Source organism: Oncorhynchus kisutch, linkage group LG13 (assembly GCF_002021735.2).
Source record: "Oncorhynchus kisutch isolate 150728-3 linkage group LG13, Okis_V2, whole genome shotgun sequence".
NCBI classification, from domain to species: Eukaryota; Metazoa; Chordata; class Actinopteri; order Salmoniformes; family Salmonidae; genus Oncorhynchus; species Oncorhynchus kisutch.
The window spans coordinates 55,421,672-55,448,843 of record NC_034186.2 but is presented as its reverse complement, the minus strand read 5'-3'; the positions used below and the strand labels follow the sequence as shown (position 1 = coordinate 55,448,843).

Sequence of the window (27,172 nt, the reverse complement as noted above, 5' to 3'; positions counted from 1 at the left end):
TCTTTTATATTTATTTTGATTCTAACAAACTCCCCAGTCTCTGACAGTGACAAGCATACCCATAACATGATGCTGCCACCACAATACTTGAAAATACAAAAGGGATCAACAATATTGCATTCACTCCATATTACTGGCCTGTGTCAGGCGGTGGGTGTAGCTGGTGCATGAAGTCAGGCGCAGGAGAACAGAGATGAGTGAACAACGCACTTTACTTAATAAATAGCACAAGAAACAGTACCAATGTGCGAACAATAACGGTTGCCACAAAACACGGGTGAAAATAGCACTCGGACAAAACCAACCGGAAACGTACCGACCTGAACCATAAACAATCACACACAAAGACATGGGGGAAACAGAGGGTGAAATACATGACCAGTAATTGGGAAATGAAAACCAGGTGTGTGGGAAACAAAGACAAAACCAATGGAAAATGAAAAGTGCATCGGCGATGGCTAGAAGACAGTCGACGTTGACCGCCGAGCGCCGCCCGGACAAGGAGAGGGACCGACTTCGGCAGAAGTCGTGACAGCCTGTATGAAAAAGTGAAAAGAAAGAAACCTGTGTTACATAATCCACTCCAAATCATCCATTACGTTTGCAAAAAGGCTGTTAAGTAATACAAGCAAGACAACACAGCAAATAAATTAACTTTTTGCCATGAATTAAAAAACTACATGGTTGGGTCAATTCCAATAAAACACAGAGTGAAACCCCCTCTATTTAATGGGTTATTATGGTTATGCATGTCATTTCAGGGATTGGGGAGTTTGTCAGGATCAAAATAAATGTGAATGGAGCAAAGCTCAGGTAAAATGTTAGAGGAAAGGGGGGGATCAGTCTTCTGAAAACCAACCCTGAATTTTATTTTTCTGACATTTTAATGCCAAAGACACCAGAATGGCTTTCCAAGTGGTGTTGAGTAGGTTTGAATATGGCTGTGATGCTGTCCATCAATGATTCCCAACCAAATTGAATGAGCTTGAAAAATACCAAACATAAGGAACACCTTCCTAATATTGAGTTGAACAGCCTCAATTCATCACAGCATGAACTCAACCGGGTGTCGAAAGTGTTCCACAGGGATGCTGGTCCATGTTGACTCATATGCATCCCACAGTTGTGTCAAGTTGGCTGGATGTCCTTTGGGTGGTGGACCATTCTTGATACACACAGCAATGTTGCAGTTCTTGACACAAACCGGTGCACCTGGCACCTGCTATCATACCACGTTCAAAGGCACTTCAATCTTTTGTCTTGCCCATTCACCCTATATTCTTAATGTTTTGTATTCTCAGTGTATGTTGCCCTAAGAATTTAGAATATGTTCTATAACTTTCTTTCACTTTGAAAATGTGGAGTAGGCTGTGTAGATCTCTAGGAAAAAATGGTGGAAGTAGTGGATACAGCACCGGGCGAAGTCAACCCCCAAGCCTCCTCCTCTCAGTTGATGTCCTATACGGTATATGAGTCACCAAGTTTGAGTCCCTCTACTCTACTGCTTCCACTCAGACAGGAACCCCAGGAACGGTATGCGGGTGCCTTGTGGCACTCCGGGCTGCAATTTGGTTAACACGTAAACAAGCCTTCCTGCCAACCAAGTCAAAGCATGTTTCGGATTCCCAGTTATTCCTGGTCTATGGCAAAGAAAGAAAAAGGAGGATGTTAAAAAATATTTTTTCCAACTGTCTACTAGTACCCTGTTCAAGGCTACAGTGGGATTATGATTTAAGATCATGAGGCGTTTATACATGATAATCAATGGGTATCATTCATTCAATTGTTTAAAAAAGAATGGCTGTAAATATCAGAGTAGGACTGTGAAACCTTGCGCAATCTTTTAGTTTCGTTCACCTGGGGGCAAACGCCCTTGTTTATCAAAGGAAGATTTCCTTGCTGATAGAGCTCATTTATAACAGGGTGTCTTTTGGTCAAGGAGTTCTCACTACTAAACACGAATGGCTTATGAGGACTAAATGGCTTGGTTATGAGGAAAAATCTAAAAGCCTCAGGAAGAGAGAAGCCCTTGTTTAGCAAGGCCAATAAAAACTTTGCCAATCAAAGAGATACTTTTTCAGTAGAAATGGCCCTGTATTGTCACATTTGTGTTTTTGATTTAATACCCCACCCCAACCAATGAGCACTCCCTTGGGACAAAATCTGCCAATCAGGTGCCAGATAAATCCACATTGTCCCGTCACTAATGTGTCCATGCGCCAATAATAAACTTCCTGGAGCCCCAGCAGGTTTCAAGTCCTCACAACAATCATCCTCTCTATGAAAACACATAACCACCTCACCCGGTCCCATAGACACTGTACTGTATATACACAGACAGACAACTAGACTTACAGACTCACAGCCTGTGGAACTCTGTGAACTGTCTCACAGATGTGAGCTATAATTACAAGCTCTTAATTCTTTCTGAGCTTCTCACATCTGTTGCGGGAAAGAGATGAAGAGGTGAAATGTTAACCAAAGGCAATCATATGCATCGGATGAGGGTTGCATGAATCATAAAGGATGCCGGTTTAGACCATAGACTGTATAAAGGAATACCCCCATTGCAGATTATAAACTGTATAAAGGGATAGACCCATGCCTTGCCAAAGTCACGGAGACAAACCTCACAGGACCAGATCTGTGTTAAAATATTGTTCAAAAACTTTGAGTGTTGGCTTTAGCCTGTACCAGGTAGACGTGTTTGCACATTTGGGACATTTTTATTGGTTCCTTTGCAACAGGCAATATCAATCAAGCACAGGCAAAGTATTTTAAATTATTTTTAAAAAGTATTTGAACCCAGGTCTGGATGGATCACCACAGCCGAGGAGACAAACGATCACAACACAGCCTTCCACATAATGACATGGAAACTAACTGGCAGCAACAATTTGATTCCGATAACAAACAATCTGTTTCCAGTCATCCGCTTCCCACAGTTTAATGCCTGGACTTGTGCATAGTGTATACAGTATGAATACTGAAATAACACAGAATGTGTACTCATTCTAGCATTTATAAGATACATTAATGTAGACTTGTGTGTGTGTGTGTGTGCTGGAGGCAGTTGTTGGGGCATTTGTTGTGTGTGTGCGTGCGCGTCTGTCTATGATGACGTAGTACAGATCCATTAGCACCAGAGCTCTCCCTTTCATTAAGATGGAGCCTACATGAGCGTGCTAGAAAGGAGGAGTATGATCAGGATAATGACAGGGTGACACACATACTGATGATAACCTGGCTCTGGTCTCCATTGCCTAACAGACCAGGCCCACTGCACATTTACTGCAGTTGATCACCAGGTTCACTGCATATTATTCCCCCAGCACAGGACCCAACAAGCCCAGGCTAGGAGAGGGGAGTGAGAAGACATGCCCATCCTGATGTTCCTCAACTTTGTGTTCTGTCTGTATCTCTCACACACACTGTAGTCTACAATAGTTGTATTCCACACATCTACATGCTAGACAGACAATATGTACATTTTTCGGTGTGGTATTTCAATATTCATACTATATAAACAAGTCCAGACATTTGATATTTAACCTGAACTGTCTCCATCTCCATCCCCAAATTATTTGAAACACTCAAGCATTTTTGTTTTCTGAATCACTCAGATTCCCCCTTACTGTTCCTTTCAACTTCAGATGGCTGCTGGCTAACTCAATCCCCATGCAATCCCTCGTCACTGTGACCCTCCCCTTCCTCCCTCTGCCGGTAACTGTTGACTCAGAGTTAATTAAAATAAACAGACTGAGTTAGTGGCATCCTCCTGGGCTGGAGTCATTACTGCATGGTGGCTGCTCGGTGATTTGGCCTCCACCGGTTCAACGACCCAGGAGTGCTGCTCAAAGGACACCAGCACTAATGACAACAGGAAGCACTGCTTTTCATCACAGTCCATCCACAAGGCAAAGATTGACACTCCACATTCATCAGTGGGGTTTAGACATACGGCAAGTGCGAAAGGAGTCTGGCCTCTTAGAAATGGGTGAAGAACATATTCCAATGAGCAACATACTGTAATTCAAATGGGGTTTTAAGGCAAAAGTACTGCAAACAAAGAACCATGGGATTTAGTTACACATGGCTGTAGTAAGGATACGCAAATGTCGTATTTTCCTCTGTTTTATCTATAAACTACGATGGTGACAGTCTAAAATCCTATGGACCAATTGTCTCCTTTTTTTTTTTACATGGAGTTTAGATCAGCTTTAATATTGCAGATAGAACCTACGATCTATCAATTTAATTGTTTACATCATTATTGATCCCAATTTATATTTTCTCTAAATAGTTTTTCCCCCATACCATCCCTACCCTAATTGGACTAAACTAAAGGACAAATCTTCCACTGCTACTTACAGCTATTTCACTCACATCTTCAGTACCTGTAGTTAAATAATTATACATATATTCCTAATTTCCTCTTTCTTCAAGTGCTAGATTATCACCCACAATGGCCAATCCACCATTCATTTGGATTTTTAACTCCAACCCTCCAATGTTCACAGATCAAGAGTTCATTTGGATGTATATGACACTGGCCTGGATGTTAGAAGTGCAGCAAGACATAGACTGTTCTCTCTGCTATCACCTGGCAAGCGGTACCAGAGCACCAAGTCTGTGACCAAAAGGCTCTTGAATAGTTTATACCCCCGAACCATAAGACTGCTGAACAGTTAATCAAATGGTTACTCTGACAATTTCCATTGACCCCTTTATTATTTATTCATCTTAATTGTTTTTGCACTGACTCATAGACACACTTTACATATGCTTCTGCTACTCTGTTTATTCTATATCCTGATTGCCTGGTCACTTTTACCCCTACCCACATATACACACTGTAAAAAAAAAAAAAGGTTCCTGGAGTATCTTTTACGGGTTCTTCAAATTTGAACTGTGGGGGAACCCCTATAAGTTCTTCAAATAACTCCTTTTAATGGATACTCGAAGAACCTTTTGGGGTACTACCCCCGTCCCCTATTATTATTAATAATAATACCCATAACAATAACACAATCATTTAGCTGTCAGTGTTTATTATGATTTTAGTGGCAAAACAGAATAAAGAAATCCAAATATGAGGTAAACTTGTGAGGACAGATGCTGGGAGACGAGAAGCCAGTACAGGGAGTGAACACTTAATAAACAACGGGCACAAAACAGACCACGGACAGCGTGTGGACAGGGAAAACATAAACAACAATAATGCTGACATGGGGATGAATTAGTGGAACAGACAAATATAAAGAAGGCAATCAAAACGTGAAGGAGTACAGGTGAGTTCAATAAAGCGCTGATGCGCGTAACGAAGGGGACCGATGTGCGTAATGATAGGCAGCCTGGCGCCCTCGAGCGCCATTGAGGGGCGAGCAGACGTGACAGAGTGCAGGTGAGTCCAATGAAGCGCTGATGCGCGTAACGAAGGTCACCGGTGTGCGTAATGATGGGCAGCCTGGCGCTCTGGAGCAGGTGTGACAAAACTCCCTGCAGAGCCCCAATGGGTATATCCTCTGGCGTGTTGATGTTAATGTGTTGATGTTCTCTGTATCCATTGCCAGAATTATTTTATAGTGCATGGTGATCGAACAGGTTTCCTGTTATATTCATCACAGATGTAGGGAGGGAATCCAAAGAATAGTTATTATACAGACGTTTAACAAAACATGCACACAACAGTTTCCATTCCTTGATTTTTGTGGTAAATGTGAATTAAAAATAACTGTTTTGATCATGCTTATCATACAGAAACAGTACCTTGTCCCTAATATAGAGGCCTATGGGATTGTCATTGAAGAAGTAAAGGAGGAGGATGGTGCATGTGATCTGCATCACATACCAATAGACATACTTTTGTATTGCCTCCTCATCTGTATACCTGCAGACACAGACACCAAAGTGAGCAGTTCAGTCATCTGCACCCAATGCAGCTAGCCTTCAACATATTCCTTGCCTTGATTGACCAAACCCTCCTTCCTTGCTCCTGGCCTACCTTGCTTGTTCCACTCATCCATTTGTTTTTACGGACAGACAAGAGCAGAAGCTCTGAGCTTTCCAATCAGGCCCATTGTCTAGTCACTCACACTGTTCCTAATGCTGTTAGTCATTATGAATGTAGTTTCCAGGTGAATAAAAATTCCACCTGTTGGTTATCCTAACTCTGGCTGGATTCCAATAGGAATTACACATCACCTTGCAAGGCAGCTTAATGTAACTTGCAAAATTCAGGTAAATTTCCCAGGGTTTCCAGAAATCCCAGTTGAAAGATTCCTGGAAATCCTCCAACCAGGACTTTATTTTTTATTTTTTATTTTTTTTTACATCTGGGAATGTTGTGAAAATTACTGGAATTATGCAACCCTACTTGCAGGCCTGATGTGGCCACTGTATTAGGATAAAGATATGCCTCAAAATAAGTCCTTATGAGATATAATATGTAATGTACTGACATAAGAAGTAATTATAATGATAATATTCACTTTGGAACTCACATGGTGAAGGCCACTAACAAATTCAGTCATGGGTGGACACTCTACAATTCACTCGAAAAATAAATGATATTGGAGGAGAGGCTTTTCAAGCTGATAACTCAAATTTGGCTCCTCTACAGCACAGGTTTCAAACTCATTCCAAGGAGGGCCGAGTGTCTGTGGGTTTCCTCTCTGGATCCCTACAAATCAGCCGGGCTAGACAATCTGGACCCTCTCTTTCTAAAATTATCTGCCGAAATTGTTGCAACCCCTATTACTAGCCTGTTCAACCTCTCTGTCGTATCGTCTTAGATTTCCAAAGATTGGAAAGCTGCCGCGGTCATTCCCCTCTTCGAAGGGGGAGACACTCTAGACCCAAACTGCTATAGACCTATATATATCCTAACTTGCCTTTCTAAGGTCTTCGAAAGAGACATTACTGTGCAGCCGTATTCATCGACCTGGTCAAGGCTTTCGACTCTGTCAATCACCACAGGAGGGCCTGTTGTCCGGACCTCTGGCAGACTCTATGGGGGTGCCACAGTGTTCAATCCTCGGGCAGACTCTTCTGATGTCGCTCTTGCTGCTGGTGATTCTCTGATCCAGCTCTACGCAGACGACACCATTCTGTATACCTCTGGCCCATCTTTGGACACTGATAACTAACCTCCAGGCGAGCTTCAATGCCATACAACTCTCCTTCCGTGGCCTCCAACTGCTCTTAAATGCAAGTAAAACTAAATGCATGCTCTTCAACCAATCACTGCCCGCACCTGTCTGCCCGTCCAGCATCACTACTCTGGACTGTTCTGACTTGTGGTCAATGTGGACAACTACCAATACCTAGGTGTCTGGTTAGACTGTATACTCTCCTTCCAGACTCACATTAAGCATCCCCAATCCAAAATTAAATCTAGAATCAGCTTCTATTTTGCAACAAAGCATCCTTCACTCATGCTGCCAAACATACCCCTGTAAAACTTACCATCCTACCAATCCTTGACTTCGGCTATGTCATTTACAAAAATACAACACTCTACTCAGCAAATTGAATGCAGTCTTCACAGTGCCATCCGTTTTGTCACCAAAGCCCCATATACTACCCACCACTGCGACCTGTACGCTCTCGTTAGCTGGCCCTCGCTTCTTACTTGTAGCCATACCCACTGGCTCCAGGTCATCTACAAGTCTCTGCTAGGTAAAGCCCCGCCTTATCTCAGCTCACTGGTCACCATAGCAGCACCCACTTGTAGCACGCGCTCCAGCAGGTATATCTCACTGGTCACCCCCAAAGCCAATTCTTCCTTTGGCTGCCTTTACTTCCAGTTCTCTGCTGCCAATGACTGGAACAAACTGCAAAAATCACTGAAGCTGGAGACTCATATCTCCCTCACTAGCTTTAAGCACCAGCGGTCAGCTCCTTTGCACCCCAGTATCTCTACTGCACATTCATCTTCTGCACATCTGCCATTCCAGTGTTTAATTGCTATATTGTAATTACTTCACCACAATGGCCTATTTATTGGCTTTCTTCCCTTATCCTACCTCATTTGCACATATTGTATATAGACCTTTTCTACTGTATGTTGGTTTATTCCATGTGTAACTCTGTGTTGTTGTATGTGTCGAACTGCTTTGCTTTATCTTGGCCAGGTCACAGTTGTAAATGAGAACTTGTTCTCAACTAGCCTACCTGGTTAAATAAAGGTGAAACAAAAATAAAATAAAATCCAGGGCTTAATTGAAAGGAAAATCCACAAATCTGCAAACATTAGGCCTTCCACAGAAAGAGTTTGACACCTCTGCCCTACAGGGTCACAGTGACTCTGTAGGGCAGACTACAAAATCACTTTAAGTAACTGTACTCAGATATATTAAGTGCAACGAGCTTCCTCAAAAGTTTTGACAGCACATTGGGGTTGACAGTGCCATGTACACATCACCATCATAGCCACATCTTGTTTGAACCTTTATCATCAATGCATAGACCTCAAAGGATGCATTAATACCAAAATGACTTAATCAGTATCTCCTCTGCTCCACCCACTCATCCCTTTGTGTACAGTTAGCCCATGTGGAAGCATGGCGCCTACTCTAGAATAGTCTCTTCTTCCTGCAGGCACAGCTGAGAATAGACACTGCCTATTCATTACTGTCCATCACATTTACAAGGGATCTCCTTTCCCTCCTCTACCTGGACCCGCCTCCACTGATTACTGTCCAATAAAGGGAAAGGGGGATACCTAGTCAGTTGTCCAACTGAATGTATTCATACGGTGTCCTCATTAGGAGGGAGGGCTGCAATTTAGAGAGTTCAGAGGGTCCATGCAATGATAGTATTGGCCTTATAAGATATTAAGAGGCCTTATTCACAGCCCATGCATGTGGATATCAATTTGAGCACTTTCATCCAAAACCTGGGAATTGAAACCCATCTTTTCAACCCATTATAGAGCCTGGTGCGGCACTTTCCCCCAGGCCCAGACCATCCAGCATTCTTTGCCTAACGACAAATCACTTCATAACAGAAGTAGTACACACAGCCAACTTTTACTGAGATAGATCTCCTTGATCCCCTCCAGGGAATGCACAACTATAATTCCATAACTCAGATAGATATAGGCTTCCCTTGTGCACACAAAATACATCAACTGAGTACCAGTTCGGAGTACAGTACGTGAAGGCCATATTTTCTGCACTGTGTAGGGGTGCATGTGCGCGTGTGTGTGTGGGGGGGATTGGTTTACATTGCATTTCTCAGCTCTCTCGTGACAGTGGAATGCAAAAACACAACTCCCTAGAAGTCCAACCATCTGCTTCACTTGTAATCGGCTTGTGCCGTGTCAGAGTGTTTACAGTGAGACCGAGCAGTTTGAAAAACCTTCACTCCACCATTAATCAATTTCCACACAGGACGTATGAAGACACACACACACAGAGCACACGCACATACAGACACATGCACGCACATACACAAAGACCAATGAAGATACACACATGCGTATGTACAGTGGTGGAAAAAGTACCCAATTGTCATGCTTGAGTAAAATTAAAGATGCCTTCATAGAAAATGACCCAAGTAAAAGTGAAAGTCACCCAGTAAAATACTACTTGAGTGAAAGTCTAAAAGTATTTGGTTTTAAATATACTTAAGTATTGAATGTAAATGTATTGCTGTACTATCAAAAGTAAACGTAAAAGTATAAATCATTTCAAATTCCTTATATTAAGCAAACCAGGCGGCACTATTATCTTTTTTTTTTTCTTTACAGATTGCACAGTCCAACACTCAGACATAATTTACAAACAAACATTTGTGTTTAGTGAGTCCGCCAGATCAGAGGCAGTAGAGATGACCATGGAAGTTCCTCTTGATAAGTGTGTGAATTGGACCATTTTCCTGTCCAGCTAAGCATTCAAAGAGTACTTTTACATTATTTTCTTTAGGAATGTAGTGAAGTAAAAGTAATCAAAAATATAAATCGAAAAGTAACCGATACCCCCGAAAAACGACTTAAGTATAAATATTTTAAGTACTAATTAAGTACTTTACACCACTGCGTATGAAGACACACACACACACGCATGCTGGCAAATAGGTTATTCACCCTAACTATGCTGTGTGTTGCTTATCAGCAATGACTTCATGTTTAGGGTCAAGCCAGAGAGCTCTGCCCAGAAACATGGTGGTGTTAATAGGCACCTCTAACTGCTGTGGAGGGTCAACATACATCAGACTTTAACTGCCAATCCATATCATTTATGGCATCAGATGAAATCTAATAGTGGATAGAAATGTGAACACACATAACCTAAGATATGATTTCATAGAGTGATACATTGTAATTCATTTTTAAAAAGAACAAGAATATAAATGAATTAAATGAAGATAAAATACAAAATTGTTATTTGAGCAATTAGCATGTCACATCTATACTGACCAAAAATATCAACCCAACATGTAAAGTGATGGTCCCATGATTCATGATCAGAAATAAAAGATCCCAGAAATGTTCCATACACACACTTATTTCTCTCAAATGTGCACAATTTTGTTTACATCCTGGTTAGTGAGCATTTCTCCTTTGCCAAGATAATCCATCCACCTGACAGTTGTGGTATATCAAGAAGCAGATTAAACAGCATGACCATTACACAGGTGCACCTTGTGCTGGGGACAATAAAAGGCCACTCTAAAATGTGCAGTTTTGTCACACAACACAATGCTACAAATGTCTCAAGTTTTGAGTGAGCTTGCAACTGGCATGCTGACTGCAGGAATGTCCACCACAGCTGTTACAAGAGAATGCAATGTTCATTTCTCTACCATAAGCCACCTCAAATGTCATTTTAGAGAATTTAGCAATACTTCCAACCGGCCTCACAACCGCAGACCACGTGTAACCGCACACCAGCCCAGGACCTCCACATCAGGCTTCTTCACCTGCTGGATCGTCTGAGATTAGCCACCCGGACAGCTGATGAAACTGAGGAGAATTTCTGTCTGTAATAAAGCCCTTTTGTGTGGAAAAACTTATTCTGATTGGCTGGGCCTGGCTCCCCAGTGGGTAGGCCTAATGGCCTCCTAGGTCCTAAATTAATAAATTAATTTCAATTGACTGATTTCCTTCTATGAACTGTAACTCAGTGAAATCGCTGAAATTGTTACATATTTTTGTTCAGTATAGTTCTATCCTTCTAAAGTTATTTCAAAAGTGAGATGGAGTCTTGAGAGGGCTGTGCATGGGCTATAAAACACCTTGATTCTTTATTATTAAAGAATGCAGAGCCTCCAGGGTGCTTTGTCTGCTCTCTGCATACAGTACAATGAACCCTATGGCATTCATTCAGTCACACAATCCATGGAAATATCCTTTTGCTCCACTGGGTGAAATATAATAAACATCTCTTGTTACAGCACACGCATTCCATCCGTGCAGCTGTAGCCACCATCTACAAAGCAGGCCTGGCTTTAGTGATGCATATGTGCCTCAGTTTCACGAACAGACCTGGGTTCATATACTATTTAAAATCATTTCAAACACTTTAGCTGGGCTTGATTGAGCTTGCCTGGCCCAATGGAACCAATAGAACAGTCATGGAAAGTGCAAACCCCTTCCATCTGCCATCCAAGGCAGGTCAAAGGAAACACTTATTGACTTTGAATCGTTTTTTAACCTAGGTCTGCTCGTAGATGTTTTACCTTCCCGAAATAGCACGTAGCACAAGTCCATATGTCCCCATCACTTAAACACCATATTTCTCGAGGGTGCTATAGGGTGATATTTATATTGGATATAGATCATTAAAGGCCCAGTGCAGTCAAAAATGTGATTTCCTGTGTTTTATATATATTTCCACACAATGAGGTTGTAAAAATACCGTGAAATTGTGGAAATTATGATAATGCCATTTTAATGTAAGAGCTGTTTGAAAAGCCTGAAATTTGTCTGTTTTGCTGGAATGGAGTTTCGGCCTTACATGGTGACATCACCATTAAGTAAATTAGTTAATAGACCAACAAGAAAGAGTTCCAAAACGGCTCTGCCAACAACAACCAATTCTCAGTTTTCCCCTCCCCACTCAGACAGTCCTAGCAAAACTCTTCATTGAGAAATTGCTCTTTGCTACGAAATTTTTGAACATTTGAATTGAAAACAATCACAGTAAGGTATTTAATTGTTCCCCAGACATTTGTTGATAATGAGATAAAAATGGCTGCACTGGTCCTTTAAGTTGGACTAAACCATCAAATGGAAAATTGGATGGAAATGCCAAGATGTGATTTGAGAGTTAGTCCAGGATTAATGCTTGGTAGGTTAAGAATGTATCGTAGTACGGTGAACCTAAGCGGCAAACCAGAGTCCAAACCAAACATCACTCCCGGATTACATTTGTCTATGGAATCTTGATTCTTGATTTAAAGGCCAGCCTACAGCTTGGACACTCAATGACATGATTATATTATATTATTATGAACATTTAAAAAATAATTCAGAGTATTACAGACAGGTCACTGGTCACAGTAGCTTTTATTTCACATGTCTGAGATCAGTAAAGATGGGGATCATTCCCTGGCCAGCTAATGGTTGATTTTTTATGAGGGTGGGGACCACAAAAAATCTAAACTATTCATCAGGGGCCCAGTGGCTTGCAGATAGCTGTCAATTTATGCAAGAAATGGTGGCTTAAAAATATAATATAATATAATAATCATCGTATCGAAGTAAACTTGGATTCAATCGTTGTGTTGTCCTCCCACGACGACTCGGGGAAGCATAAAGTAGATTAGGCTACAGATTACATCAATTATTAAAGTGCACCTTTAATGAGCTTGATGCTCCTTTCCAATAAATACTGAGGATCTTAAATTCTTATTCTGGTGACATGATGATCAATGCTTGGATTCCTTTTGACAAATAAAAAATAATCTCATCATGTAGGAAAACCTACACACACTGTATCTGTTCGCTAGAGTGCATGTACCAAGACCAAAAATATAACAAATATTTGTTGACAAAACCATTAGCAGAGTTGAAAATGCAATGGAAACTCATTTCACTTGTATTTTTTATTGGGTAAATGGGAATTTAACCTGCATTATGTGCATAATGTCATCATGCACATCCTTTTATCCTCAACAAGTCAATTAGATGGAAACATCTCTGGTGGGAAAATGTGCAGATTTTTTAAATATTAAAACTTGTCAGTGATTGACATAAGAGAAACTGCTGATGCACATCCACATTTTGAAATTGCACCTTGTGTATTCTACTATTCTCAACAGTAAATTGAGACCCCACCCCCAAAAATAGTTTTATTACATTATTATTTATATATTTTTTCAGGAAAACAATGTCAGGATCTAAGCCTAGCAGCCCTCCAGTTGCCAGGTCAGATCTGGCACTGTCATTCCCGATAGTCTGGGACTGTCGGTCCCGTGTCTCCTTAATTTAAACTAAGCTTTGCTCATCCTAAAATTATCTGGCCTAGAATTTAAACAAATTAGATTGTCAGACAAACCACCAATATGTTCTGTGGAAATGAGTTCTACAGCATCCATATTTAGAAGTTGTCAGACAAAACTCTGTTTTCAAACCATTCAAAACAGTATCACTGTGTCTCAAAGGGTTTGTCACATTGAAATCATTGTTGTTCTATCTCTAACCAAAAATAAAAGTATGTAAGGTCAGACGCGTAGCCTGGAAATGTGTACATGGTGAGTTCACTCCAGGACACAGACAAAAAGAAAATGGGCTCACAAATAATTCCCTGGAAACTAAAAGCTGTTTGTTGGGGCAATAAGTAAAGCTTCAAGTCTTTCCTCCCCAGGTGGGTTTGCCTGAGTTTTATGCCAGAGCATAAACACAGCTGACACCTGCTCTGGCAGGGTCCACTGTAAACAACCTGAAAATCATCAGGGATGGATGTGCACGAACGCACACACACACACACACACACACACAGGCGTACGAAGAAACACACACACACAGACAGACCTACAAAGAAACACACACACACACAGACAGACCTACAAAGAAACACACACAAACACACACACACACACACACACACAGACAGACCTACGAAGAAACACCCACACACAGACAGACCTACGAAGAAACACCCACACACACAGACCTACGAAGAAACACACACACACACAGACAGACCTACAAAGAAACACACACACACACAGACAGACCTACAAAGAAACACACACACACACAGACAGACCTACAAAGAAACACACACACACACAGACAGACCTACAAAGAAACACACACACACACAGACAGACCTACAAAGAAACACACACACACACAGACAGACCTACAAAGAAACACACACACACACAGACAGACCTACAAAGAAACACACACACAGACAGACCTACAAAGAAACACACACACACAGACAGACCTACAAAGAAACACACACACACACAGACCTACAAAGAAACACACACACACAGACCTACAAAGAAACACACACACACACAGACCTACAACACACACACACACACAGACCTACAAAGAAACACACACACACAGACCTACAAAGAAACACACACACAGACCTACAAAGAAACACACACACACAGACCTACAAAGAAACACACACACACAGACCTACAAAGAAACACACACACAGACCTACAAAGAAACACACACAGACCTACAAAGAAACACACACACACACAGACCTACAAAGAAACACACACACACACAGACCTACAAAGAAACACACACACACACAGACCTATGAAGAAACACACACACACACAGACCTATGAAGAAACACACACACACACACACACACACACACACACACACACACACACACAGACCTACGAAGAAACACACACACACACACACACACACAGACCTACGAAGAAACACACACACACACACACACACACACAGACCTACGAAGAAACACACACACACACACACACACACACACACACACACAGACCTACGAAGAAACACACACACACACGAACAAACACACACACACACAGACCTACGAAGAAACACACACACACACACACACACACACACCTACGAAGAAACACACACACACACACCTACAAAGAAACACACACAGACCTACGAAGAAACACACACACACACAGACCTACGAAGAAACATACACACACCTACGAAGAAACACACACACACACACAGGTATGCTCCACCCTCTTGCAGTAAACCACAGTGCCTCGTTCTCCTCCCCTCTCTCTCCTGCAGAGCCTTCCACGTCATCCATTGTGTGCAGGCCTACTGTGCTGCAATGTTTATCAGCTGGTGTGGATGGACCAGGTGTTTTGAATGAGGGTGTCTACGTAACTTCACGTAATGAGCACACATACACACACCTCAGTGATGGAGGACAGAGGTGACCATGTGGATGATGGAGGGTGATTGGTGGAGGAGCCTAATAAATAACAGAAGCACCCTGCTCTGCCTTTAAAGCTCCATTTTACAATAGAGTTCTCATTTTTCAACAAAAGCACTACAGCACAAAATACAATCTCGCCCCAGTGCCAAGATATCCAAAGCATTTCCACAGACGGAAGATAGATATACTGCCCAGGCGTACAGGCTTATTTTATTACCGTTTGGAGAGATGTGAAGCGCCTCAAATCCTAGGTTTGAGTTTCTTTCATGTGCAGAACTTCAGTCTGTCCTGAGCCCTGTACTTGCATTTCTTCAGGGAATGTGTTAACTAATCGTTTTGCGTACATGGCTAGGCTTACACCATTCTTTGGTTGATCAAATGTCTGATTCGGGTTTTAATTCAGTTCAATCACATTCAAATCAAACAGAGAAAAAACCCATTGGGTTTCATGTTTGCTGAAGCTGAAATACCCTCTTTGGTAGCTGAATTCAATTAACGCAGGAAGATATGTTATTGGCGTAATATTCTGGGCTTTTGACCGAAACAGTTAATTTCTCCTTGTTATTTCAGTGTTTCTTAACATGGAACAGTCTGCGACTGCGTCACCACCCAGAGAAAGTATGAAGTTATGACCTTTCCACCACGTTTTTCAAATGCAAACAAATTATAGACTGTCAGGAATTCAAAAGCGACAGCCTAAAAAAAACTCTATGTAAATTAAAACTCTACTGCTCTTATAATGTCTAAATCAAACTCCAAGGTTTTTATTTTCCAAATCTGACAAAGGTCCGTGGCACACCACCCATGTACTGTGATATACTGCTATCAGGAAGTTGGATCACTTTGCAACTCCTCATTGGATATAGACTGAACATTTACAAATTAATGATCTAAATTAAAACTATTTGGGATTGTATTTGAAAGATTTCATATATATTTCCATAGTTAGACCCTAGGTTATGTGGAAAGCTATGATATATAGAATATAAATGGTATAGTGCCGTTCAGTTCAGCAAAGTAAGACAGCACATATTTTACACTACAGAGACACCATCCTTTACACACGCCTGGAATGAACCCATAAACACACTTCTTTACTTTGGCTAGAGAGGTGATGACACTGTCGAGGAGGCATCCCAGCTAGCAATGAGTAATCGGCCCAGAAGCGCCCCTCTTCCGGGGGGCATGAACTGAATCGACCTGGAATCGGGTGTCAGACTCGGCCCGGAATCAAAATGAATGACTGCCCAGAATCCGCCGAAGTACATCGGGCCATTTCCGTCTACCGGAATTCTTCCGACTTTGCCGGCATCTTACCAGAATCTCCCCAGAAGCGGCCACATGCAAATGTAAATAAATGTAGACAAAATTAGCCGAAATAAGTCATTTTAAATATTACTACTATACATGTTATTACATACAAATTCTACCCATCCACAAAGAAAACATTTTGTGTCAGAGGAAACACCGTACACCTGGTGACCGGTCCGGGTGCATGCGCCTGGCTCGCCACAGGAGTCGCTACAGCGCAATGAGACAAGGACATCCCGGGCGGCCAAACCCTCCCCTAACAATTGTGCGTCGCCTCATGGGTCTCCCAGTCGCGGCCGGCACGTGTCTCAAACCAGCATCTGTAGCAACACAGTTTGCACTACGATGCAGTGTCTTAGACCGCTGTGCCACTCGGGAAGCTCCATCCAAAGTTTTTAATGCTTATCAATTGCCTTGCACAAAGTATCAAAATACAAAAATACTACACACCACTCTTAAATAATTTAAATTAAATGTTAATTGTATTTTTTGATCACAGAAACAAATAATGAAATATGAATGATATAAAGCAGCCTGTGTAATCATCTGCCAGAGTCTAGTAGCCTCAATCGGCCCGAGCCCCAAGTAATATATTTGGGCCAGAAACGCTCACCGGAATCGGCCCAAGCTCAATCCCCGCATCCTAGCCATAAGTAATACTGCCGAAGGCAGCCCAGCCTCGGGCCACATGACTTCAGTCGAGTCTGACTCTCAGCCAGAATCGGCCCAGATCCACTGTGGTAGCTGTTGTAATGATTTCGCCCAGACCGAGCCCCTTCTCCTCAGCCAAATCTTTAAAATGATTGACAGCGACGGCTTGACCTCATAACAGGCCATATACTGCACCAGGTGACCCCCACAACACTGTCTGGATAGTAGTTATTCCAGCCACAGAGCTCCATTGGTTGTTCTTCCCTCACTCCCCTGGTTCTCTCCTCAAAATAAATAAATAAAACAATAATGCTGTTTAAAAAGTAACATATTTTGGAGATTTCGTTTTCATTTAACCTGGAGTGAGTGAGAAAAAGGCAATTCTTGAACATGGGGTGAGACTTTCTCCCTAATTTGTAAATAAAGCCAGTTTGTTATTAGAATGATTTATTTCTGGAGAAACCTAACTTGATTATTTAGCAGACATCACTTGCTTATATTCAGTCAACACATACAGTTGAAATCAGAAGTTTACATACACTTAGGTTGGAGTTATTAAAACTCGTTTTTAAACCACTCCACAAATGTCTTGTTAACAAACTATAGTTTTGGCAACAAGGTTAGGACATCTACTTCGTGCTTGACAAGTAATTTTTCCAACAATTGGTTACAGACAGATTATTTCACTCCAGTGGGTCAGAAGTTTACATACACTAAGTTGACTGTGCCTTTAAACAGCATGGATAATTCCAGAAAATGGCATGGCTTTAGAAGCTTCTGATAGGCTAATTGACATCATTTGAGTCAATTGGAGGTGTACCTGTAGATGTATTTCAAGGCCTACCTTCAAACTCAGTGCCTCTTTGCTTGACATCATGGGAAAATCAAAAGAAATCAGCCAAGACCTCAGAAACAAAAGTGTAAACCTGGTTCTTCCTTGGGAGAAATTTCCAAACGCCTGAAGGTACCATGTTCATCTGTACAAACAATAGTACGCAAGTATAAATACCATGAGACCACGCAGCCGTCATACCGCTCAGGAAGGAGACGCATTCCTGTCTCCTAGAAATGAACGTACTTTGGTGCAAAAAGTGCAAATCAATCCCAGAACAACAGCAAAGGACCTTGTGAAGATGCTGGAGGAAACAGGTACAAAAGTATCTATATCCACAGTAAAACAAGTCCTATATCGACACAACCTGAAAGACCGCTCAGCAAGGAAGAAGCCGCTGCTACAAAACCGCCATAAAAAAGCCAGACTACAGTTTGCAACTTCACATAGGGACAAAGATGGTCATTTTTGTAGAAATGTCCTCTGGTCTGATTAAACAAAAATATAATTGTTTGGCCATAATGACCATCGTTATGTTGGGAGGAAAAAGGGTGAGGCTTGCAAGCCGAAGAACAGCATCACAACCGTTATGCACAGGGTGGCAGCATCATGTTGTGGGGGTGCTTTGCTGCAGGAGGGACTGGTGCACTTCACAAAATAGATGGCAACATGAGGAAGGACAATATATCCACATAATTTAGGCAACATCTCAAAACTTCAGTCAGGAAGTTAAAGCTTGGTCGCAAATGGGTTTTCCAAACGGACAATGACCCCAGGCATACTTCCAAAGTTGTGGCAAAATGGCTCAAGGACAACAAAGTCAAGGTATTGGAGTGGCCTATAGAAAATGTGTGGGCAGAACTGAAAAAGCGTGTGTGAGCAAGAGGCCTACAAACCTGACTCAATTATACCAGCTCTGTCAGGAGGATGGGCCAAAATTCACCCAACTTATTGTGGAAAGCTTGTGGAAGGCTATCCGAAACATTTGATCCAAGTTAAACAATTTAAAGGCAATGCTACCAAATACTAATTGAGTGTATGTAAACTTCTGACCCACTGGGAACATAATGAAAGAAATAAAAGCTGAAATGGATCATTCTACTCCTAATCTGACATTTCACATTGTTAAAATGAAGTAGTGATCCTAACTGACACAAGACAGGGACTCTTACCTAGGATTAAATGTCAGGAATTGTGAAAAACTGAGTTTAAATGTATTGGGCTAAGGTGTATGTAAACTTTCGACTTCAACTGTAATCTTAAGAATATCATTCAACATTTTAGTTTCTCCATGCTTGTCTGAGAGCAGCACGAAACGGAGCTGAAATAGACATCCACGGCGGGAAGGCTATATACTGCATAACGTTTTTTAATTTCATTTTCTTTAAACGACAGTGAGCGATTAAAGGCCAAAATAATAATTTATAAAGGCCAAAATATAGCCCTGCTAATAGCCATGATGATGCTGTACAATGTGATCTGTGTTTGAAAGAGTACTTTCCAGTAAGCAACAATTTGTTTGCCTTCATTAGACAACTTTGTTCCAATATTTTTTGTAATTCTAGTGATAATTATTCCCATAGTAATTCATTATGGATCCATAACTAAATCAACATCTGCATTTTGAAAGAGTATTTTTATCATTATTTTATTAACGAAAGCATAAAGATGCTGATGAAGAAATGCAGTAGTGTACTGTATATGCTTTTATATTAGGATAATAAAGCACTTTGAAGATAAGCCACCTGCATTTGTTTATTAGGCTACTGTGCAGTCTGACAAGTAAACATAGCCTACAATACATACTGTAGTAAACATGGGAAAGTGTAGAATTCTTTACATAAGGGAGAGCAGGCCATGTCCAGACTTTCTCGGTGACCTCAAGTACCCTCAATAATGGCTGTACTAGAGAATGCGGGCACGCGGGAGACCAGGGTTCAATTCCCTGATGGGCGTAAGGAGTAGGCTGTCCTTGAAAATAAGAATTTGCTCTTAACTGACTTGCCTAGTTAAATAAAGGTTACACTAAGAGCATAGTATTTCTACACCCTAATTTTTTTTATTCTAGTCTAACCAATACCCAAACGGAGATGAAATTAAAACAAAAAAATCTCATTGATTTATCAAGACCAGTCCCCATGCTTGTTTCAGAGCAGGGCAAAACGGTGCTAAAATAGTTGTAGGCTATTGCTTCTAACTTCAATATGCTCTTTAAATAAATATGACCTACACCACATTACTCAACACTAGTGAGACTCATGTTGACTACGGTAGGCCTACAGTATAATCGAAAAATATGACGTGACTCTGTCAATAATTACATAGAGGATATTTCTGTAATTTAGTGATATTTATTCCCATAGTAATTATTTATAGATCCATAACTAAATAAACATCGGCATTTTGAAAAGAGAATTTGCGTCATAAAAAAAAAAAATGAAAGCATAAAGATGCCATTATTAGTTACTTTGAAACTAAAACAAAGTGCAGACTGGCACTAAGAACAGAACAGCGGGAACGTTTCCCGAGTCAGCTCCATTATTAGTGCAATCCCCTTTAAATATTTTGGAGATTTATTTTTCAAATAATGTAAAATGAGCGAGAAAAAGGCCATTATTGAACATGGGGTAAGACATCGTTACTATTTTGTAAATAAAGCCAGTTTGTTATTTAGAATGATTTATGTTTTTAGAGGAAGAAAAATCAAAACCCTACAGTCATCGCATGTGTCTCCCAGTCGAGGACGGCACTGGCCAGCACTGAACCAGGATCTGTAGCAACACAGCTTGTGGTGTCTCAGACCATTGCACCACTCAGGCACTGTACAACAACACTGGGTCGGGAGAGGCCTACAGTACTACAGTAAGAGCAAAATAATCATAAAATAAAATAAGAAAAACCTTAGTGTAACAACAGTTTTAGTAAGTAATACTGAAGTCGTGCACAATTATCAGTTTCTATTTAGGTTTATGTCACCCATTCATTGTCAGTTAGAGACACAGTAGGACTCAAAAGCATAATCAGTGCTCTAACTCCCCCCTTGTGCTGGTCTGGAGCAAAGAAGTGGTGACGCAGGGTACCGTACTAAACCACAAATGACCTCTAAGTCCCACGGCATGAGCTTGCAAAGGAGGAACCACTGTAGGTTGATGTATGGTAAATATGTAACTTATTAATAGTCACATTATGTAAGCCAACTGAGTTGCAGTAAAATGTACCTCCCAAAACCATACACATACGCAGCCAGCCGGCCACACACACTAACTCACGTACACAGTCCTGTGCCAAGCTCATCCTATTCTTTAATGAGAGCTAAAGTGGTGGGCTTTAACAGATTAAGCTGGGCTCTGAAGTTTGGGGGCTTTAATTAGAGACTATTTACTGCATGTTACAGGGAGATGTGCTCCTACCACCTTCCACCCACACCAAAGCCTCCTTTTGAAGGGGCAGATTGAGACAGAGGAAGTCCAAGGGCTATTTCCCATCACTAGACAGAGGGGAAGGAAAGAAGGTTGGTTTAAGAGCAGGAGTGGAATTAGGGGGGGGGGGGGGGGGGGGGGGGTTGGAATCCCTCCATGAAACTCCCAAAGCAACATCCTAGGAAAAACACTTTTTATATGTCGTATAACTCTGTCCGTCCAACTCCACCCCTGGTTATGTTTGTACCGACACCATCATCCACAGCCCTGGAAAGCCTCAACAGCACGGTTGGAAAATCCATGCACCTTCAGTTTTCTGCTGCTAATGATATATGTTCATCCCAGTGAAAGTAATAAAGCAACGTATATACTTAAAAGTAAATCACGTGTGATATGAGTCGCCATTCCCCTTTTGTTTCTTAGTCACCGAAGGTGAGAAGGTAACACGGTAGGCTAAGCTACTGTGTGAGCCGCATGCGCCTCAAAGTGCTCAATCTATTCAACAGACCCATATCAGAATTTCCTTAAATTTGGTGCCTGTAAATTAGGTTCATGTGAATAGAACTGTTCTACGACAGAGTATGAAAGTGAAAAGTATGAGCCCCAAGACAAAAAGAGCACTTGCATAAAATAACTAAATAAAAAGGTGTTAAATCTGTTTTAGCAGTCAATTGTTTCAGGCTTTCTGTTGAACAAGCCCAGTACCATTCACGTCAAGCAATGTACAGCCATCACCAAAACAAGACTGGACCAAGCGTAGGCAACCATTGAAGTCATCATTCAAAATGTTGAAGCTCGGCAACATCATGAAAACATCACATATTTCACTGGCGAACGAGGTGAATGTACAGTAATTGAATTGTCCGTGTCATCTAATTTGTGAGCAAGAAGTGAGAGGTTGAGGGAGTATGCTTCTACACATCATTAGGAAGGGAAAGTGTGGAAAGAAAGACAGCCGAGTCTCTTTCCCGCAGCATTCCCAATGCTCCTGGCTGGAACCAAAGTGAAGCACAGCCCGATGTTTCCTCATTCCCTGGGAGCAGTGTGTGTGTGTGTGTGTGTGTGTGTGTGCTGACGGTGTGAATGGGGCCAGCTGTTAGAGTCGTAATCACTGAGTGTACTGAGGCCTTTTCTGAAGCGTCCCAAGACATTCCCCACATTTGGTTGTAGCTAGACCTCTGTGGGATAGGTGAGGGCGTGTGTGTGTGTGTACATGTGACCGTGTGTAAGTATGTGTGTGTGCCTATATCCATTAAGTTGTGCTGCACTTGGGTCTATCATCCAGCGAGACCGCTAGAGTATTTGAGTAAGAGTGATATTGACTAAATGGCACCAAAAAAAAAAAATCTGATGTGATACGATCATATTTCAACATTTGGTATTTGGAAAACATCAACGACCCATTTGTTCAAAACACTTATTTAATGTTCACTTTCTATCGGCTTGGGTGTCTAATTCCAAATGAAAACTCAAGCAAAGTTATTTTCAACTAATACATATTTCAAGTCATCACAAAATGTGCCTCAGTTTGAATTCAGCATAGGGTTAAATATGTGAGTGGGTACAGGTAACTATCCATGAACGTGTGTTTGTAATAAGAAAAGTAGATTTGAATGGTGCTTGCATTTGTGAGGCTTCATACATAACATTACAGTTGGGAACCATCGCCCTGGCTTCCTGTAAGGGCAAGGATAGACATTCCTGAAGTTGAACAGAAAACTTGGTCATATTCAGTAGGCACCGAATAGGATAAAAACAGACCCAAACAGGGAGGGCCCTACCTGAACTTGTCTAATAAAAAACACTTGTTATCGTTTCCCGTTGCATAGCGTTTTGCTACGGTATGCCCCAATAAACACGACCCAGTATGGTAGGAGGAGCAAAAGTGAGACAAGACACCAACGTTATGTAGTACAGTTGTGGATATTAAAAAGGTTCCTTTTCAAAATGTCTGTTGCAGCAACGGTCCATTGTTACTGTGACAAACTCTCTTGCTGGGTGACGCCAAGCAGCAACTTCATCAGCGAACATCTAGCAATAACCTATGCAGTGAAATAAATTTCTGAACTGCAGTGTAGGTTAACTTTAGCATGCCCACACCTGTATGATTAACTTCACCAGTCCTAAGACATACTATTAGTAAAAGTGTAAACACCAACAAAACACCACTCCACAAATGTACACATGAACATGCATACTCTTGTACGTGTTTTGTGCACACATTGCTTGCATGTTCGCACAGGGACACAAACACGCATTTGCACACACCGGCAGGCAGCCAGAGCGTGTGCCCACACAGCCACACACCCCTCCTTGTTCAGCTTGTGGTGGGCCGGTATCCTGCGTTGACAGCGCGGACAAGGACTCCCATTGAAAAGTTCCCTCTTCTCCTCCTCCCCTGGCAGATGTTCACAGTTAGCGGGCAGTTTGACAATGACAGATACGCTCACACGCCATTTTAGATATCCCAAATACCCTGTGACATGGCATGGGCAGAGGGAGAGAGGCAAAGAAGGAAGATAAACCATGCATACCACACATGCTAAATGGATGGGATCGTCTTGTGTGACTCAGTTGGTGGCGCTAGCAATGTTAAGGGTTCAATTCCCACAGGGATCACATAGACATACTAAAAACGTATGCACTCACTAAGTGGCACGTATTAAGTTACCTTACATTGCTGTATGCAGAAATCGACAAGTGAATTGACATCTTTGAATCTCTATGGTACAGAGGAGTGACCGGTAGAATGCACGAGTTACGAAAAATCTACACCCCATCAGAGGACTCTAAATAAAACACGTCTCTTTATTGCCCAAATTCCAATCCTCTCTGGCACAGTGACCAGACTCGATGCGCCATTCTTTGAAGAATCAAACATGTTGTTTATCCTAATTCCTAGAGCGGGCCCAGTTCAGTTGGCTCATCTCTCACCCCAGAGAGTTATGTAAAGAAGTACATTTCTCCACGTGGAGCAGAGTGGAGTCCAGAGAGAAATATGAAAGGAAAGGACATCCATCCCCCATTGCCCTGCAACATGTCAAACACGAACACTGTGTGCCTGTGCTGCACAAAACGGGATGAGAAAGAATCATTAATGCCCACTCCAAACAGACAAGAACAAGTGCCAAGTTGGCCAAAATACAGGGCCGCTGCAATAGCTACACTGCAGTGCGAGAGAGTGAGCGAGAAACAGACAGAAAAATACAAAAGGGAAAGAGAGAGCGCGAGCGCAGGAGGGGGCAGCTGAAAGCAATCATCTGTCCTGGGAAGAGGCCGTTACTGATGTGTTTCAGATGATGATGATGATGACTTAGTGGTTATGTTGCAGGTACACCATGTGTAGGTTTAGTAAAAATTGCCTCTAAAATCCCTAGAGTTCATGAGGGCACACAAAAACAAAACGCTGCAACGGAAAACGAGCATGTTCAAACAGTACCTTGCCGCATCACTCCGTTTCGGACCATTTTCCTTCATTTCGTGCCAGGAATCACAACCCTGGTCTCAGTCAGAGGTGGGTGGGTGGGTGGTGGGGATGATGCTGGACTCATGTGTCAGGAAGAGAAGATCAGCCTGTGATTGGACATGAGCGGCTAAAACAGATCGGAAATTTGGATTGATTACACTCGATATTCTCCTATTTAAATCGTTGTTGTATCACATTACGTCAATTACACAGTTATTGAGACAGTCAGTTGTAATCAGGGGTGGAATAGGTAAAAACTCACTCTAGATACAGACCATGTAAAATCCTAGGAATTCACCTTCAAAACCATTGCCTGACAACTCAAACGGAATTCTTCCTCTGCTCTGTTTGCTACACACTTCATTCGGAGACTGTCATTGTTGAAGTCGTTTGTGGTGACATCAAAATGAGGGGTGTTGTACAAAACAAAGTCATCAGCGATTGGATCATCTCTAACCAGAGTATCAAAGCCAAAATGTTGAATTTTCAAAACGCTGCTTTACCCACGTATGTTCTGGCTCTTACCGAACCCATTGATTTCATGGATCAATCAGAATAGTTCAAATATTCTGTTTGCGTTCTAGAAATCGGTGGGGAGGTACTCAGATCCAAACTCATTGTGGAGAAGGAACTAGCGTGGTGTGATCGGAGCAAGGAGTTTGGGGAGCCAGGCAATAAAATAAAAAAACTTTTACATGTCATGTTTACTTGTCTTGTGCAGAACAAGTCTTCCACTGAGAGCAGTGATGTGTGGTGAACACTGGCCTATGCAGTTGTCTTCATTCATTTCGATTGGACACTCCCCAGATCTACATCCCATAACTGACTCCAATGCCACAAAGTATTTATTTTAGCTGGCACCAGCTTTACAAATGTGTCGAAAGTCAGTAACCATCGTTGGATTTGTCTGTCCCCTTTAATGTGGGGACAGAAATAAGCCCTTGTGGTTTGGATGAGAGACCCAGCTGGATTTATAGGTCCTATTTAATGTGGAATTCAGAACACCATTAGTGGTATCAACTTCAGCAATGATGACTTGATCTGTGTCCATCCATCTAGGTCTGATTAAATCAACAGGAAGATGTCATTCTGTGGCTATAAACTGCATCACTAAACAAATAAAAACTCATTCGTACATAGTCACTCACTCACCGCAGTGACTGTACAACTAAACTCCCCTGTGGACAATGAATCCTTCAGTTTATTGCATCTTAATCCAGTCTTAGATCTTTGGGTTTATTTCCTGTATTTACTAGAGTGAGGCAACAAAAAAATGACAGAAATATATGAAACTAGAGGGATAGTTGTTTGAACAAATGAAGGGCAGGAATCATTTCTCCAAGTGTTTTCCCTGGCCGCTCACATGGAAACCTTATGCACATCCTGAACGAAGAAGAGATGCCTCGAGCAGCAACAGAACCTCCGCAACACAAAGTAGATGCTCAGAGGAAAGTCATCAAAACACTGACGATGAGATGAGTGGGTGACACACAGGACACATCAAAACTGGGATGTAAAACGGAAGAAAAACGTCCTGAAACAGGTTGGGACTACCTGAATCTGTCCAATAACACTTGTTTTCGTTTTCAACGGTTTGCTCTAATCAATAGGACCCTGTAGTCAGTTAAGTCAATCATTCTAATCTAAACTACCTGACTGTTGATTTCCAACCTTGGACACTGAAGTGTTTACAATAGACTTCAACATGATCAGTTGTGGCATCTTTAAGACTCCGCAAAATGAGATCATCTTTGTTGATGTTGGAGTGGCATGAAAGCCAAACCCTTATGAGCTAAATCAGGACATGACAATGGCGAAGCTAAAGCGTAATGCCTTTTGTTCGGGAGCCTGCCAGAGAATGCATCAGCCCAACAGGATCGACAGCTGAAACGCAACCACTTCAATTGAAACGCATCTGCATAGTGAAACATAACAAATTAATTACTAAAATGGAGGGATAAAAGATCTTCATACAACAAATATGGCTGCACCCTCAGAATGTCCGCTTGAACGGGGACGTCCATTCTAGTAATTCTATTAATATGGTTGGCAGCTCGGAGCTATTGAGCCGACCCTCGTGGAGACCCCCCTTCTCCCCCAGCTAAGG

General features: G+C 41.8%; 1 long non-coding RNA gene across 1 annotated transcript; it reads right to left on the bottom strand.

Annotated features, from left to right (window-relative positions):
* Nucleotides 1–486: 486 nt before the first annotated feature.
* LOC116353098 (uncharacterized) lies at nucleotides 487–25,486 on the bottom strand. Its single transcript, XR_004202462.1, has 3 exons — nucleotides 25,328–25,486; nucleotides 25,039–25,192; nucleotides 487–536 (listed from the first exon to the last, which is right to left on the bottom strand). It is a non-coding gene; the product is annotated as an uncharacterized LOC116353098 (long non-coding RNA).
* Between the last annotated feature and the right edge of the window lie 1,686 nt (nucleotides 25,487–27,172).